At 42.6% G+C, this 18,117-nt stretch overlaps 2 pseudogenes; both read left to right on the forward strand.

Moving 5' to 3' along the window:
• Window positions 1-7,457: 7,457 nt before the first annotated feature.
• LOC114498789 lies at window positions 7,458-9,110 on the forward strand (annotated as a pseudogene).
• A 1,293-nt stretch (window positions 9,111-10,403) lies between these two features.
• LOC114498791 overlaps window positions 10,404-18,117 on the forward strand; it is a 52,679-nt pseudogene continuing 44,965 nt past the window's right edge.

Here is an 18,117-nt window from a genome sequence, read left to right on the forward strand (position 1 = left end):
ATCATAAATGGGTGTTGTACCTTATCAAATTGCTTATTACACATCTATTAATATAATCATGTGATTTTTTGTCTTTCTTTTTGTCTATGTGATGCATTATGTTTATTGATTTGTGAATATTGTACCATCCTTGCATCCCTGTGATTAATTCCTCTTGATCATGGTGTATGATCTTTTTAATGCATTGCTGGATGAAATTTGCTAATATTTTGTTGAGGATTGATCATGAAATTTCAATGTGGTGTGTAGTGATACTTCCCAGGTGCATGTTTATTAAAATTCATCAGGCTTTACTGTACCTTCCAGTAGTAACCAAAACAAATATAAAGACATTCTGGATTTGTCAAAAAAAAAAGGTGTGTACTTGTTCTTCATACCAATATTTGTCCAACCCTCATTCACAGGACTATTACCTGGCACAATACATTCCCCTTGGCTTGCACTGTTCAGCCTGAGGGGCCAGTGCCACCCAAGACCCAGCTACTTAGCCAGGTGATACCTCCAACCTCCTGATCTCCCACCTGACACTGAAGCTTAGGAGGGAGGGGCAGGGATTAAAAATTGGATATATTGGGTATTGTTATTAGACTCTGGGTCTTATTTAAATGTTCTGTTTTAGCTGGATTTTCTGACACTGCTCAAGGGGTGAGGGTCCTGTCCCATTACTGCCAGGTAAGTGTGGACATCCAGGTTGTCCACTTGACCTTTATTAACCCCTGAGGGTGAGGTTCTCCTTACTGTTGGAGATTATGGGGGAGGAGTTCCAGCTTCCAATCAGGGCTCCAGTGATGCCTCGGTGATAGAGGCTGTCATGTGTCCTCATATGTGACTTCCCTGACACCATGGTACCTCATTGCCACTGTATGGTGGAGAAACCCTCCTCCAACACCATCCCAGTAAGGAGAGGGTGCACCTCCTCTTTACTGCTGGGTGCAGGATGGAAGTCCAGGCTCTCCCCAAACTTAATTGACTCCAAGGAGTAGAGGAATGGCTTTCTTAGTATCCAGCAGGGATGAAAAGTCATGGCTTCCTGCTGAGCCTTCTCTGATACCACCACCATCTGCAGCCCCCAGGGCAGAAGTGGATTGGGAAGCCTCATTACAACTCACACATGCTTATCCTGCCCTTTGGGACTCTGAATGCCACCCTCATGCCCATGTTCTGAGGATGTTGGTAGGGGAGGGTTCTGGGAACAGAGGTGGGGGTAAGGATAGTAACCTTTTGGGACTCTGAATGTGGGTAAAGACCATTGCAAGTCCAGAAAATGCAAGCATGTTTGCCTCTTACCATATTGGAATTGGGGAAGCCTGACCGACCCTGGGTTGTCTCTTTACTGTCTCTCCCTTTATTCAATAAATAAATCTGCAGCTGGATGGGAAGCCTTCTTCTCACCACTGTGTGCTTTGAACAAGTGACTTCATCTCTCTGAGCCTTAGTTTCCTTAGCTGTAAAATTGGGATGACAATAATACCACTTTCAAAGCTTTTTTCAGGATTTAATGAGAAAGCAAGACCCTCAGCTAAGAGGAATGTTAGTTGCTGTTCTCCTCCATACCTCCCACCCCCTCATCCCAATGATATCCCTGCCTGGTCTGAGAGTTCCCAGCCTGCTGGTTAGTTTGGGGTTGAACAAGGAGAAAGTCTAAGGTCACAGCTAGAACCAGCAAGATATAGTCTTTGGGCCCCTGGAGAAACCACTGGCCTTCTCTGGGCCTCGGTTTCCCCATCTGTGGAAGACAGGAGCTGCACTGCAAAATCAGAGATAGTAGTACCTGGTACATTTCTGGAGTGCTATATCTGCTTCCACACATATCTGCTTCCCAACAACCTTTGGGGGCTTCCAGTGCAATCAACAGCCCCACTAAACAAAAAGCGAATGTAAACAAACAGCTAGTAGTGATTCTTGGCTTGAACCCTGCTCTGGTGTCTGAGTAGCTTGGTCCTCTTGGAACACTGAGCTAACTTTGGAGCAGCTTCTCACCCTTTCCACTTCCTTTCCGGCTTCCACTGGGAGGTGCTTACTGCAAGGAGCAGCTGCAACCCCACCTCCCTCAGGCTCAGCACAAAAGGCAGTGACTAGCCTGCAGCTCTGTCTCCACCCCGTCTAGAAATTCATTGGGAAAACAAAAGAGCGTGGCCTGGGTGGGAGGGCATTCTGGGAGACTATGCTGCTCTCTGGGCCTGCAGCTCAACAGCCACAGAATGAGATTCAGTTTCTTCAGCAATCTGAGCACCTACTGTGTGCCTGACACTGATAGAGGACATAGACATAGAGAGGAAGAAGTGGGAGACATCTCTACCCACAAAGACCTTGATCCAAATCACAGAAGCCCCTATGTATTGGGGACTATTATGTGGTTGTTTCCTTAATTCTCACAACCAGGCTATGGGTGCTATTATTATCCCCAAGTGAATTTCTAGAAAATGAGATTCAGAAGGAAAGTGATTTGTCTCAGGTCACAGTTAGTAAGGGTTGCGAGCTGAGAATTAGAAACATTTTCTTTGAATCAGACTATTTGTTTTTAGGTGTTGACCTTCTAAAGAGAAAATAGTGCTTATATTCAAGCATATTTAGTTTGCTGTTTATTTTGTAGCTTCAGTGATCTTTCTTTTTTACTAGTGTTTGCCTAGTATATCTTCCTAATATTTTTTAAAAAGATTTTATTTATTTATTTTTAGAGAGGGAAGGGAAGGAGAAAGAGAGAGAGAAACATGAATGTGCAGTTGCTGGGGGCTGTGGCCTGCAACCCAGGTATGTGCCCTGGTTGGGAATCGAACCTACGATGCCTGGTTTGCAGCCCACGTTCAATCCACTGAGCTATGCCAGCCAGGGCTATCTTCTCAACATTTTAATCAGACACATTTATGTGTACTTTTGTTTAGGTATGTCATTTATGATTTATCCAATTTGGATAAAGCGTTTGTGCCCTCAGGTAAAGTCCATTTAAATTTAGTATGAGTACTGCTCTTCATGTAGTTATTTTTTCTATACTTTTGCTGTTTGTCCTGGTAGTTCTATGCTTTTATTCTTTCTCTGTTTCTTTTGAGTTGGCTCTCTGTAATTACTACTTTTGGAATTTGTATGATTGATTACACCATATGGAATTCATACACCCTACCATTACTTAAATTACTCTTAAAATTTGAACATGCAAAGTTAATGTAAAATGCAAAGTAATCAACATACTCACCTTACTTTGAATAAATAACCTTTCAAATCTGATCACCATCCAGTGCATCTTACATGTGACTTTTGCCTAATACTTTTCTTCTAACTTGTTTTTAAAAAATTTTTATTTGGGACTTCCAGTCAACATGGAGGAGTAGGTGGACACACTGTGCCTTCTTGCACAACCAAAATAAGGAACAAATTAGAAACAAAATATCAAACAGAATTGACAGAAAATTGAACTGTATGGAAGTCCAACAAACAAGGAGTTAAAATAGACACATTCATCCAGACTGGTAGGTGAGGTGGAGTTGAACAACTGGGAGGAGAGGGGTCACGGCACAAAAAGCAGTGGCACTGCATGCAAGGCACCCTGGGTATGCAAGATGACAGCAGGCAGACCCTGGGGGTGGGGTGGCAATGGGCAGATCCAGCGAGGTGGTGATTGTGAAGCTAGGCACTGTGCACCAGATGGCTGGCTAACCAGGTGGTCCCACATTCGTGCACAGATAAATCAGGCAAAACTGGGGAGCGAGACAGACCACACAGCCCAGGGTCCTAATACGGGGAAATAAAGCCTCGAAACACTGATTGAAAACACCTCTGGGGGTTGAGGCACAGGCAGAGACTCCCAGCATCATGGGAGAGTTCATTGGAGAGACCCACAGGGTCCTGGACCTAATTTGGGAATTTGGTCCCAAATTAGATGGAAAAATGAAGGCTACAATAAGTGAAATGAAGGAAAATGCACAGGGAACCAATAGTGATGGGAAGACAACTAGTACAAAAATCAATGGAGTGGACCAGAAGAAAGAAAGAAACAATCAAACAGAAAAGAATGAAGAAACAAGAATTCAAAAAAATGAGGAGAGGCTTAGGAACCTCCAGGACATCTTTAAATGTTCCAACATCCGAATTATAGCAGTGCCAGAAGGAGAAGAAGAGCAACAAGTGGAAAAGTTATTTGAACAAATAATAAAGAACAACTTCCCCATTCTGGCAAAGGAAATAGACTTCCAGGAAGTCCAGGAAGCTCAGAGAGTCCCAAAGAAGTTGGACCCAAGGAGAAACAACCAAGGCACATCATAATTACATCACCCAAGATTAAAATGAAGGAGAGAATTGTAGAAGCAGCAAGAGAGAAGGAGACAGTCACCTACAAAGGAGTTCCCATCAGACTGTCAGCTGATTTCTCAAAAGAGACCTTGTAGGCAAGAAGGGGCTGGAAAGAAGTATTCCAAATCATGAAAGGCAAGGACCTACATCCCAGATTACTCTATCCAGCAAAGCTTTCATTTAGAATGGAAGGGCAGATAAAGTGCTTCTCAGATAAGGTCAAGTTAAAGGAGTTCATCATCACCAAGCCCTTATTTTATGAAATGTTAAAGGGACTTATCCAAGAAAATAAGATAAAAAGCCTGTACAGTAAAATGACATCAAACTCACAATTATTAACAACCACACCTAAAACAAAAACAAAAACAAAAACAAAAACAAACTAAGCAAACAGCTAGAACAGGAACAGAATCACAGAAATGGAGATCACATGGAAGGTTAGCAACAGGGGAGTGGGTGGAGGAGAGAGGGGAAGAGGTACAGAGATTAAATAGCATAGATGGTAGGTAGAAAATAGACAGGGGGAGGGTAAGAATAGTATGGGAAATGTAGAAGCTAAAGAACTTATGACACATGGACATGAACTAAGGGGGAAAATGTGGGTGGGAGAGGGTGTGCAGGTTGGAGGAGAAGGAAGGGGGGAAATGGGACAACTGTAATAGCATAATCAATAAAAAATATTTTTTAAAAATTTTATTTGGGAAATATTTTTTTTCTGACTACTTAGACATTTACTAACATTGTTGTCTATTCTGACATCTCATACTTTTATTATGAAATCATTCTCCTTCAGTTATTTAATTACCTTAGTTTGTCTCTGAAAAATCGTTTTCATTTTTATTGTTATATCAATAAATTTTGGTAAGTATATAACTCTATACTTCAGGCCTTTCTTATCATTCCCTTTGTTTTTCCTAAGTTGCAACTCAGCATACCTATAGGTGGATTTTAAATTTATTCATACTCTGTAATTTTCATCCTGTCTCCTAAGGCTGATAAATCATGTTTTTTTTATCAAATCTAACAAGTTCTTTACTGTTATTACTTTAAATATTTTTATCTCTTCCAATCTCTTCATTTTTTCCTTGGAATAAAGTTAGATTATCAGTACTTCTGACTCTGTGTTTCACATTGTTTAACTGCTTTATTTGAATATTTTATTTCTTTGTATATATGAGCTGGGAAAATATGTCAGATCTACCTTCCATTTCTGTTTCTTTCTTCACCTATCTCTCATCTGGTATAACTCATTAAATTCGTATTTAATTTTAACTTTTATATGTTTTTTATTTCTAGTAGTTCTAATAGTAGTAGTTCTAGTTTCCTTTTATAATCTGTCCTTTTAAAAATCTGGACATTATGCTTCTTTGACTTTTTTTTCCAATTCTATGCTTAGTTTTTAAATATTTAAAAGATATTTATGATTCTAACAATTATAGAATCTCAAGTGCTTGGATATCTAAGGTGAGACAAGAATATAGCTGAATTTTTACTTATCTGAACATTCATGTGCTCTTATCCTCTCCAGTTATCTGGAACTTATATTTAGTGGGTTCCACATCTCACTTCCTTCTTTTCATTACTTTGCTTTATAAAATAGTATGTATTACAGATGTACATTTTGTAAAAGCATGATTCAACTCATATTTGGACATGTTTCTATGGAAGAGAAAAGCAAACTATTTGCTTTTAATATTACTAGTGACTAAATTAGTCATAGGTCTTAATAAACATAGTCATGTATCAGCACTTAATTTAGATGATCACATCGCTGTACTGAAATAAAATTAGGATCTTCTTACTAAGGAAGAAGGGAAAATGAAGGAAGGGGAAAGCCACCAGTATAACCTCCTCCACTGTATTCTTGAGTCCTCATTTTCTGTATGTGTGAGGATTCCTGAAAAGGGCAATACACATGCTCAATAAATGTGGATAAAGTAATGGATAATTAAAGTCTAATAAGTGAGTATAGGATTTGACAATAAAATTCAATGTACTTTTAAAAAAATTATTTTATTATTGTTCACTTACAGTTTTCTGCATTTACCCCCCACCATTCCCTCCCACCCCAGCCAAACCCATTTCTATCCCTTGCTTCCATCCCCTGCCCCTTGGTTTTGTTCATGTGCCCTTTATAGTTGTTCCTGAAAACCCTTCTCCCCACTGTTCCCTCCTCCATCCCCTCTGGTTACTGTCAGGTTGTTCTTAATTTCAGTGTCTCTGGTTATATTTTGCTTGCTTTTTTCTTTTGTTGATTAGGTTCCTGTTAAAGGTGAGATAGTATACTGCCTCAAGAGTTAATGCTTTTCATGTGCTTAGGACATTCTCCTGTCTGTATCTAGGGATTCAGAGTGAGTGCTAGACAGTGCTGCCTTGGGCAGTACTGGTCATGAGGTTCAGGGAGTGTGAATGTTAAGAGGCTCCTGTAGCAATCTGGGGCTTTTCAGTGCTGTGAAATAGTGACTCTAGAAGTCCAGATGCAATGGCTGCACTTGGGTATAGAGGTGTGATACATTACTCAGCTACCTTGTCTGCAATCATGAGTTAATGCTGAGATTTTCATAAAAATGTTGCAGATGCAAAGGAATGATAAGAGTGGTCTGGTTACACTCTGTCCTTGGGAGAATTAGCACAGACTTCAGGAAGTTATTTTAAAGATATGTAGTAAATTTTTGCTGCTTCAACTCAGGGTGAGGGAGTTTGTGCAAGAGCAAGCCTCAAAGCAGCCTAGGTATAATAATGCAGGCCTGGTTTCCCACAGGAAAGCCCATCCATGGGTTTGGCTTCCTGTGTGCTGACATGCACCTATAGGCTTTCTAATAGGGCTGGGCTACGTTTGCCATTCCATGCGGATCAGTTCCCTATACATAGTTTTTTCTTTTCTTTTCTTTTCTTTTCTTTTCTTTTTTCTTTTTTCCTTTCTTTTCTTTTCTTTTTTCTCTTCTCTTCATTCCTTTCCTTTCCTTTCCTCTCCTTTCCTTTCCTTTTTTCTTTTCTCCTTTTCTTTTTTTACTTTTAATTGGAGTATTATATATGCACAGAAAAAATTTTAATGTCATGATCAAACAGCTGTATAAATTTGCACAAACTATAATCATCCTCTAGGTTAAAAAAAAAGACAAAAGTCAAAATACAATATTGGAAGCAGGCTCCATTTCCAGACCCAGGATAACATGCTGCCCCAGCAGCCCCCTCCCAGCCTGGAGGTTCTGGGGCAGCCGGAGAGCCCTTCTGAGAGCTGGAGCTATATCCTGTTCAGTCCCATTAGTGTCATCAATTTTCTGAGGATACCCAGGAGGCTGCTGCCAAGAAGTGGAGCCTGCAGTGTCAGGGCAAGCCTCCCCCAGTGAGCTCAAGGTTATGAAGACAGGTGTGGAAGAGTGTTGGAGCAAAGCCTCCTGCAGGTTCCACCCGGGGCCTCCCCTTCCCCCAGGGAAATGACTAAGTGTGGAGTCTGGACTGAGCAAGGACTTACACCTGTCCACCAGCACAGCCCTGGAGAGTGAGCCTGAAGACCCCTTGCTGAGGCAGAAGGGCTGAGCCTGCAGGAAGCCCCACCAGCTGTCCAGGAGGAGGCTGAAGAGGAGACCTACGAGGAGCCCGCAGTGAAATTCAGAGGAAACACTGCTGTAGCCTCCAAAGGAAGATGGCAAGAGTGAGAATGGGCTGCTGGAGGCCTCTGACACCTGCAGGGAAGCAGCGGCTGGACACACCCCACTGCCAGAAATACTTCAAGGTCTCCAAGCTGCCCAAACCCAAGGCTGTCATGGTCTTGCTGCAGAGGACCAGACAGCAAGGGCCCAGGAAGGCCTGGGCATGGCACAAAACCTGCACACACCCTGGGTTCCTGGGCCAAGGAGGAGGAGGAGAAGGAAAAGGAAAAGGAAAAGGCTGTGGCCTCTCTGCCCTCTGTGAAGGCCAATGACCTACTGATAGAGCTTGCTGGCACTGAGGAAGAAGAGGTGACACAGACATGTGGCAGAAGGGGTTGGGGAGAAGAATGGACATTAGGGTCGCTGGCTGCAAGGGCTCTACCCACTTCAAAGGTGTGTAAGAGGGCACAGTTATCCCTTGGTTTTCTGAGGTGGGTTCCCCGCAGACCAGGTTGTAGTCCAAGTGGCTGAACTGGAGTGGCCTTGCCAAACACCAAGCACCACCAGGCTTGGGGAGGCCCTGCAGAGGGTAGGCACCACAGTGCAGCTGTGTCAGGAGCACTTGGTGGAGCCAGAGAACATGGTCACTGTCATACCCACGTGACCACAGGATGACTACAGCCTGGCGGAATGGAGGTTTGGCAGCTAGCGCCTGCCCTCTGACCCAGCTCGAGACCCCTGGACCCCTCTCGAAGAGCTACATGGGCTGCCCGGTGTGCAGAGAGAAGGGGCTGGATGTCATCATTTCAGCAACTGTACTGGGCTGGCAATCTCCCCACTGATGGTGGGGCTGCCAACCTGGCGGGCATTCTGCAGGTCAGTGAGCTGCAGCTCAATGAAGTGGACATGACCATGCCAGACATGACCATGCCATTTCCCTGCTAACCTTGCTTTTTCTCCAAGGTGAGTCCTTCCCCGCCATCCCCCACTAGAGCCACCGGGAGCAATGGCTACCCATGTTTGCAGCTGCTGCTACAAAAGGTGAACCAGCAGGGCCTGCTCCTCTTCACACACTGTGAGGCCATGCAGGTGCTGCACAAGGTGGGCGACACCCTCACCATGCTTGTCTGCGAGGGCTTCAACGCCAGTACCACCCCTCTCTCCTTTGAGGTGTACCGGGACGTCACTGTCAACACCTTTGGAGCAGGCATCAGTGGCCAGAACATTCTGTAAAGCATCTCAACTCTGACAAGAGCTGAGCCCCAAGGGCCCCAATGAGAGAAAGCTTTAACTAACCCCAAAGTGGTGGCCAGGGACCACAGCCGGGACCTAAAGAGCCTGAGGCTGGACTGCCATGCCCAGCACTGGCAGCACACAGAGGGTACTGACAGGGGAGGCTGGAGGGAAGGTGGTCTAGGCTGCTTGCTCTCCCCAGCCACCTGCATCCCTCTCCAAGCCCTCCCATGAGCTGCCCTCCCACGTGAAGCAGGCCTACAGGACATTCCCTGCTGTGTGGGCCAGCACTGCCCCAGGATAGGACTGCCCAACCCCCAACCCTGGAGCAGATGTCTTTCTGCAAATAGAAGTACTTTGAGTTGGCAGTGCAGGTGTTCGAGGCCATGGGCCCCCAAAATTCATGTCATTAGTGGAGGATGACAACCTCTAGAAGATGCAGGAGGAGGAGAATGCCCAAAAGCTGAAGCAGAAGAGGGTGCTGGTGCTGCAGGAGGCTTTGGACTAAGAATCACCTTGGAGGGGGAGCCTCCCAACAAAGAGGAGCTGGAGAAGGAGCCACCCTGCACCAGCCCAGGCCTTGCCACAGGGTTTTACCCCTTGTACCCTGTGCCCTGGGAAGCAGTGCCAAAGCAGATGCCAAAGCTGAGCCATGCCATCCTACCCTGCTCTGCTTGCAGAGCCGGGACCTGCTTGTGTGTGAGCTGGTGGGACCTGAATACTGAGAAGCAAGCCCATTTTACAAGCCAGCATTACCCTAATTCCAAAACCAGATAAATTCATCACAAAGAAAGAAAATTATGGGTCAATTTCCTTGACGAATTGTGGGGTAAAATGTTAAGTATGCTTCACTCCCAGCCTGTGATGGCTGTCACTTCAGGTGTCACCCCAAGGAAATGAATGATATAACCCATCAAAATAGAGGGTGAGCTGTCTGCCAGCAACAAAAGCCAAACTCACGAGGCAGGTGCTGGTGCAAAAGGAAAGAGGTGTTATTTAGATGCTGTAGGATCTGGGAGAATGAGGGACTCCCCTCCTAAAGACCATCTCATCTTCTTGCTCAAGCCCGAAGTTATTATAGGGATAGGGAGGGGAGGGTTTTTTCCTTATCCAATTAATTTGCTAGCTTTTGGCTGCTTGGGCCCTATGCATTTATCTTTCCAGCTTCCAGCCCCCTCAGGCCCTACCCATTCATCTGTCTAGGTTTTGGCCCATAGTATTAAAAACCTTTCTCTGCTGCCATCTTGTGTAGTGGGGGAGACATCTCGGTTCTCACTGACTGTCTATGTGAACATGGGCACTTACGATCTTAGCGGCTCTCCCACTTCTCATGGTCCTCAGGTCAACAACACCAACCCTCAGCAGATTGGGAAGCACCTGAGGGCCTGGGGTGGATCTGCAACATTGCTGGCCCCGAGTCCTGGGGCATCTTCTGTGAGTGGCCCTCTGTGTGCACCTCTGTCCCCAGAATCATAGGGAGCATGCAGCTCCTTGCATGGCCCACCCAACCCCACAACTGGCAGTTCCAAGTATATCCTAACAACAGGCCCAACAGTTAGCTCTTGTCTTTCAACAGTGTTGTTGACATCTGGAGGAGCTTGCTGGGATCCTGATCTTTTTTCTTTCTGTTTGAGGAAAGATATCACTCAAGCACCCAGTGGGCTGTTACCTGGGCAGACTCTGCCCCTACCCCCCAGCCTGGGTACCCGGGGCCCAGTGCCGAGCTCACCATGCCCACAACTTTCCACTGGTCTACCCACGGCACCCTGTTGCCCATGCACCTCCATCTACTCCAAGGCCATCCTGCACTAAGCACCTGCCTATTTGGCCACCATGCCGTGTCCCAGCATCCCTGAGACTGTGTTTTAGGATCCCTCAAACCCTGTGCTTTTTCCTGGGGATCCTTACGTCAATCTGCAGGTGTTCCCATCAGAGCACCTGTGGAGAAAGCAGGAAAGAGATGACAGAGCAGGAGGAAGACTCCACAGTTCTAGAGAGGCAGGCTGATCACAGAAGGGACCCTGATGGCTCTGGGGAAGCAGTCTGCCATCAGGCCCCTGGCGGACCAGGGAAGCCTGTCTTCCTTTGTGCCCAAGCCTCGGCCTCAGCAGAGAATCCTCTGCATGCAGAGCCCAGAAGACAGATACCACAGGAGTTCCCAGGCCTCTGTGAGGAGCCCCCAAAGAAACATCATCACCAGCTCCTACAGCTCCATTAGAGGTTTTCTGCCAGTGGAGAGGAGGAGGCATTGGGCCACTCTTGCTATGCCAGGCTGTCCCAAAGGTTCACAAAGAGTGAGCCAGCAGGGCTCTCAGGCTCCCTCCTCAGGTGCTGTGATTGCCCAGAGAAAGAGCCAGCCTGAAAAGGACCAAGATGGCACCAGCAGAAAGAACTGATCCCTGAGGAACCATTCACATTCCTGTGACAGTTCTAGGGCTTGAAAACACAGAGTTCCTCTGCTGCCACACAGGTGAGGAAAATCTCTGAAAATGCCACAACATCCTGAGCTGGGTTACAGAGACATAGCCAAAGACATTGATGCAGGGAAGGGAGCACTGTGGCAACACCTCAACAGTGCTCTATGTGGTAGGATGGAGGCTATCCAAGGCTTTGGTGTTCCAGAGCCTCTGAGGTCTTCCTCACTGCCTGCTGCAAGGCCTGCTCTTGTCACTATTCCTAGCACCCATTCATCCACCAGCCTGCCAGTCACTTCTGCAGGGAATGCCAGCCCCTCAGATGGCACATCTGCAGGCTCGGCTCCCCAGCCCACCTCTGACTCTGAGGCAACCCTGTGGATAACACTCCACCTACCTATGTACTTCCCTTGGGACCTCACCTGACTCTATTGGTAGAAAATAGACAGCTCAAGTCCCAGCCTAGGCCCCAACCCCTACTCCAGGCCAGCCAGCCCTGGGCAGCACCACACAGGCCACCTTGGGCAGAGGCCAGTGCCAGGCCAGCCTTTGCTTCTACCCCAGCTATAGTGCTCTCTGGCACAGCCACTCAGCACTGTGAGGGAAGTGTGGGCCAGAACTCCCATAAGTGCTCTCACAAGGGCACCCTGATAACAAGCACAGGCCCCAACCCTCACACCAACCCTGTGTTTGGAGACATTGGTACCCCCACCTTAAGTGCCATCTTCAGAGGTGCACCCAAGCAGAGCCCTCTTCCTTCCACCAAAGGCTCAACACCACTGCCAATAAGGCGGCCTCTAGTGGGGTGTCCATCCTGGCCTCCACCCCCTTAATCCTTGATTAAGTTCATTTGTAGGTATTTAGTTCTTTTAGATACTATTGAAAATGAAATTTCTTTTAATTTCCTTTATAGATGGTCATCGCTGGTATATAGAAACACAACTGATGTTTTGATCTTATGACCTACAAATTTTCTCATTATGTTTGTTGTTACCATTAGTAGATTTATGGTGGACTCTGAAAGAATATATATCTAAGGATTCATGCCATCTGTGATATGATTTTACTTCTTCCTTTCAGATTTGGATGTTGTTTATTTCTTTTTCTTGTCTAGTTCCTCTGGCTAGAAGTTCAGTACAATATTGAACAGTAGTGGTGAAAATGGGCATCCTCGTTTTGTGCCTGATCTTAGTGGGAAAGTTTTCAGTCTTTCAACATTGATTATGGGGCTTTCATAGGTTACTTTTATTATGTTAAGGAAGTTTCTGTCTATTCATGTTTTTCTCAGTGTTCTTATCATGAAAGGGTATTAGATTTTGTTGAATGCCTTTTCTGTATTTATTGAGGTGATCAGTAGTTAATTTCATTCCATTACTATGTATTATATACATTGATTTTCTTAAATTGACCCCTTCTTGCAATCATGGGATACATCCTACTTGCTTATGGTATGTAATCCTATTATATGCTTCAGATTCATCTTGTTAGCATTTTGTTGAGAAGTTTTTCATGTATATTAATAAAGGTATTGGATATTATAATTTTCCTGTTGGTGTCTTTATCTGGCCTTGGTATAAAAGAAATGCTGGCCTCATCAAATGAATTAGGAAGAGTTCCCTTCTATTATGTTTTGGAAGAGTGTGAAAAACATTGCAGTTAATTCTTCTTAAGTGTTTGATAGTGTTCTTCAAGTCTTTTTTCTTTCTCTTTTTAATCCTCACTCAAGGATTTCTTTTTATTGCTTTTTAGAAAGAGAGGAAGGGAGAGAAAAGAAGCATAGATTGATTGCTGCCCATACATGCCCTGACCTGGGAATGAACTCACAGCCTTTCAGTTGCGGGATGATGCTCCAACAAACTGACTCACACCAGCCAGGGCTCTAGTCTTTTTTTTTTTTTCCATGTAAGTGTTTGCTGATCCTGTATCCAATATGTTTTGGTACGCCATGTCTTTGTTTTCCTTGGTCACTAAGCTCTTCCAGCATATTTAAGATGACTATTCTATCATCTGAACTTTCTCAGGAACTGTTTCAGTCAATACATTTATTCCTAAGAATGGGCCTTACTTTCTTAATTTCTTTCCTAATTTGCTAATGCCTTATGATTTGCTTCTTGAAAATGGGATATTTTACTATTATAATGTACTGTGGAAATCAGATTTTCCCCTTGTCCAGGGTTTGACTTTCTTTGTTATTGATGAAGGCTACAGCAGTCCGTCTGTTTCATGTGTTTGTTCAACTATTTTTACAGAGAATGTATTTCTTGCTGTGCGTGGTCACTGAAGTCTGTTCCTTACATTCATGGAGTGTTTTGACAGAGACTTCCTTGAATACCAGGAGCCAAAAAGAAAGAGAGTAAATCTTTTGTAGTCTTGGCAGGTTGGCTGTGTTAGGACTCTCCCTCAACACGTAGCCAGGCTTGCACTGAGCCTAGGGACCAGCCCAAAGTAAAAGCTTGTGTCTTCAAAGGCAATTTTTGAGCAAGCATCTTACCCTGGATATGCATGTGGCTTTCTAAATTTCTCAAAGATATGGGTGATTTTGGATGCTCTAATTTCCAGAAAAAGACCTCTCCCTAACTTTCCCTCCTAGGAATTAGACAACCTTTCCCAGGGAGCTGAGGGTTGTTCGGCCAGCTTAATGATCTCAAGCAATGCCTGCAGATTTCCCAGCCTTCAGACAGCTCTCAGACAGGTTTAGAACAAATGTATGCAATAATAGCAAATAAGGTCTGTTCTGCTTTCTCCAGAACAAGGGTCCACTGTCCCCCATTAGGAACTGGAGAATACTAAGGCCAAGCTGGGGAGGGGTAGGGCAAGGACAACTAAAATCACCACAAAGCTTTTCTACAGTAGTATTTTGAAAATAATTTTAAAGATTTTATTTGTTTATATTTAGACAGGAAAAGTGTGGGAGAAGGAGAGAAACATCAGTGTGTGGTTGTCTCTCATGTGCTCCCTAATGGGGACCTGGCCTACAACCCAGGCATGTACCCTGACTGGGAATTGAATCTGATAAGCCTTTGACTTGCAGGCCGGCACTCAATCCACTGAGCCACACCAGCCAGGGCTTTACAGTTTTAAATCTGCCTTTTTCTTTATTAAGCATTTGTTTTATTTCTGTAAACCTATGTTTACAGAGTTCTGAGAAAGTACTGACAATTCCTTTTTTTAAAAAATGTACTGTTTAATATGAATGATTTTTTTTATATCATTGGAGATCTTTTCATGACAGGCTGCAGAACAGCTTCATTCTTTATTAAAATTTTTAAACTTTATTTTTCAATTACAGTTGACATGCAATATTGTATTAATTTCACATAGTACCATATAATGGTCAGATGTTTATATGGGGGGCAAAATACTGGGAGTTATCTTCTGGATGGTGTCCCCATGTAGTATAGGCTTCTTCTGCTGGGTGGCTGTTCTAGGAACCCTTCTGTATTGGCTGGCATTGTTGTGAGAAGCTGCATTTGGCTTCAGTGAGTTTTTCTGAAGACTCTTTCAAAGCATTCATGATGGGTGATTTATAAGCACATTTGCCCACACTGTGCTGAGTATTCAGCAGTTTTTGACCAAAAAAATGGAATGACCTCTTTGCCCCACATGTCCTATTCACCCAAGCTTGCCCTGAGTGACTTTTTTTTTGTTTCTCCAGAAGAAACGTGTCCTCAAAGAGAAACATTTTGCTGATGTGGAAGAGGTAAAACAAATAGTGGTGGAAGCACTAAAAGGCATCAAAATTAACAAGTTCAAAAAATGTAATGAGCAGTGGAAAAATGTCTCAATCATCACATGGAGAGTACTTTGAAAGTGACTAAAGTTTAAACATGTAAGAATAAATACATGATTTTTTATAAATAAATTCCACTTTGGGGGTCCCCCCTCATATATCTTATGAAATGATCGCCCTGATAAATCTAGTACCCATCTGATACCATATACAGTTATTACAATGTTATTGACTAGTTTTTTTATGTTGTACTTTACATCCTCATGGCTATTTTTATAGCCATGGAACTGGAATCTATACTTCCTCATCCCTTTCACCTTTTCACCCATTCCCATTCCCACTTCCATCTGGTGACCACCAATTTGTTCTCTGTATCTATGAGTTTGTTTCTGTTGGTGAGATTGTAAATTGGTGCAGCTACTATGGAAAACAGTATGGAGTTTCTTCAAAAAATTCAAAATAGAACTACCCATATAACATAGCAATTTCACTTCTAGATATTTACCTGCAAAAATCCAAAAAAGATATATATACCGCTATGTTCATTGATGAGATGTGGAAGCAACCTGTGCCCATGGATAGATGACTGGATTAAGAAGGTGTGGTATACACACACGCAGGAATATTACTCAGCCATAAAGAAACATGAAATTTTGCTATTTGTGACAACATGCATAAATCTAAAGGGTATTATGCTAAAGTCAGATAAAAAAGACAAATACCATATGATTCAACTTATATGTAGAATAAAAAAAACAAAATAAATGAACAAACAAAACAGAAACACATAGTTGTGCTTGTTCTTCAATGCTTCTGTCAGGGGGGACTGGAGCTGCCTGCTCTGCTATTTCAATGATGCCACTTCTCTTCAGTGGCTTTGAGGGAGTAACTGAATGTGAAAGTGACTTTTATGTCGAGTCATATCAGAGTTAGAGCTGCTGAATAAAAATGACGTTTGCATGAGTTTATATCAAAGTAGATTCCTAGAATTTAACTGCTTTTTTCCTTCTTTCCTTATTAGACCTTCTTGTTTTATGGATGTGTCATTACCTAGCTTCTCTCTTTGTTGTGACCTATGAAGCCGGCTTTGCAGCACAACAGTAAGTTACTGTAAGGATGCTTTGGAAAATCATCTTCATGTTATTGTTGCTACACTTATATCCCTTGTGGATGATCAGATGAAAGTTCAGGAACAGGTAATTTGTAAATCATCTTCAAAATGATATTTGAAATACATGTATTCTTGGAAACAGCTGAGTGTTTTATGTGTCCTTGGTATAATTCATAATTATAGTGAAAGTATTTTTTGAAAAATGTTTGGAAAAACATTCTCAATGAATTAATTTTTGTAACTATTTAACTACTGAGCACATAGTAATTTTGATTTAATAAATAACCTGATAGTTTCTGTCTCTCATGGTAAAGTGTAGGGTAGTCAGAACTACGGGCAGCAGTTTGCACCACTATGACCATGTGCAAGATGTTACTTACATGAAATGCTTCAGCAATGTTGGCATTTCTATACCTCAGTGACCACCCTGTGGAAGAACTTTAACTGTTTCTTTGAATGATTTGAAAGCATGGAAACAGTAAAAGCTGGGTACCTTAGAAGTATTTGGCATATTTTATGTGCATTAAGTTAGCAGAGTTGTTATCTTTTATTACAATGAGTTTGATTATTTACTTTAAAATAAATGAAGCCATTTCTCCCCTTTTGTTTTTTTCTTTTTTTAAAAGATTGATTTTATTTATTTACTTTTACAGATGGGATTTACTTTTAGAAGTGAGAGACAAAGAGAGGGAAGGAATTGATGTGAGAGAGAAATATTGATTTGATTGCCTCTCCTATGCATCCCAAGATCTAGCACTGAACCAAATTTGGAATTGAACAGACATCCTTTTGCTTTGTGGGATGATGCCTAACCAACCTAGCCGCACCAGTTAGGACACTTTTTTTTCTTTTTAAGTATGTTTGGGTATTGGACTTGTTGAAATATTTAGTGGTAGATAACAAGGATAGTGAAAACCTATATACTATGATTAAACTTTTAGATCATTTTCCTGACCATGTTGTCTTTAAGGATTTGCACACTACTCAGGAAAATCAAATACAATAGAGGACCCTTTTCATTCTTAGAAGTAATCATTATTCCATCATCTTACTATTTTATATTAGAAAGGAGAGTCAATAGTAACTTTTGAAAATATCTAATGCTCTAAATGTGAAAAATTGAATTATTTTAAAAATGATGAAAAGATGACATTAACACTCTTAAATAGAAAAACTGAATCTTAATATATCCACTTGCATTGAAGTAAAAGTATAAATATATATTTTTTGTAAATATTTGAATTTAGGTATTGAAGAGATAGATATAATATATGCTTGATTTTCAAATGCATAGGATTCATGAATATCTCAAAATTACCAACTGATTCTTTGAGGAACAATTAAGTGTTTGAATTAGAGACATTTAATTTTTTCCCCTTACCCGAGGACATTTTTTAAAGGATTTTATTTATTTATTTTTAGAAAGCAGGGAGGGAGGAAGAAAGAGAGGCAGAGAAACGTCGATGTGAGAGATTGATTGGTTGCCTCTTATGTGCTACCGGACCAGGACTGAACTGCAACACAGGCATGTTCTGACTGTGCATGGAACCCATCGCCTTTTGGTGTATGGGATGACACTCCTACCAACTGAGCCAGGGCAGAGGTATTTAACTTTTTAAAGAGTTTTTCAAGTTTTACTGCTGTTTAAAAAACTTCAAATTATACTCACATTTTTTATAGATCTTACTATAATTTTAAAATGATATTCTATTTTGCTATGTATCAATATGAAAATATGAGTAAGTATATTAA

This window comes from Phyllostomus discolor, chromosome 6 (assembly GCF_004126475.2).
Source record: "Phyllostomus discolor isolate MPI-MPIP mPhyDis1 chromosome 6, mPhyDis1.pri.v3, whole genome shotgun sequence".
Taxonomy (NCBI): domain Eukaryota; kingdom Metazoa; phylum Chordata; class Mammalia; order Chiroptera; family Phyllostomidae; genus Phyllostomus; species Phyllostomus discolor.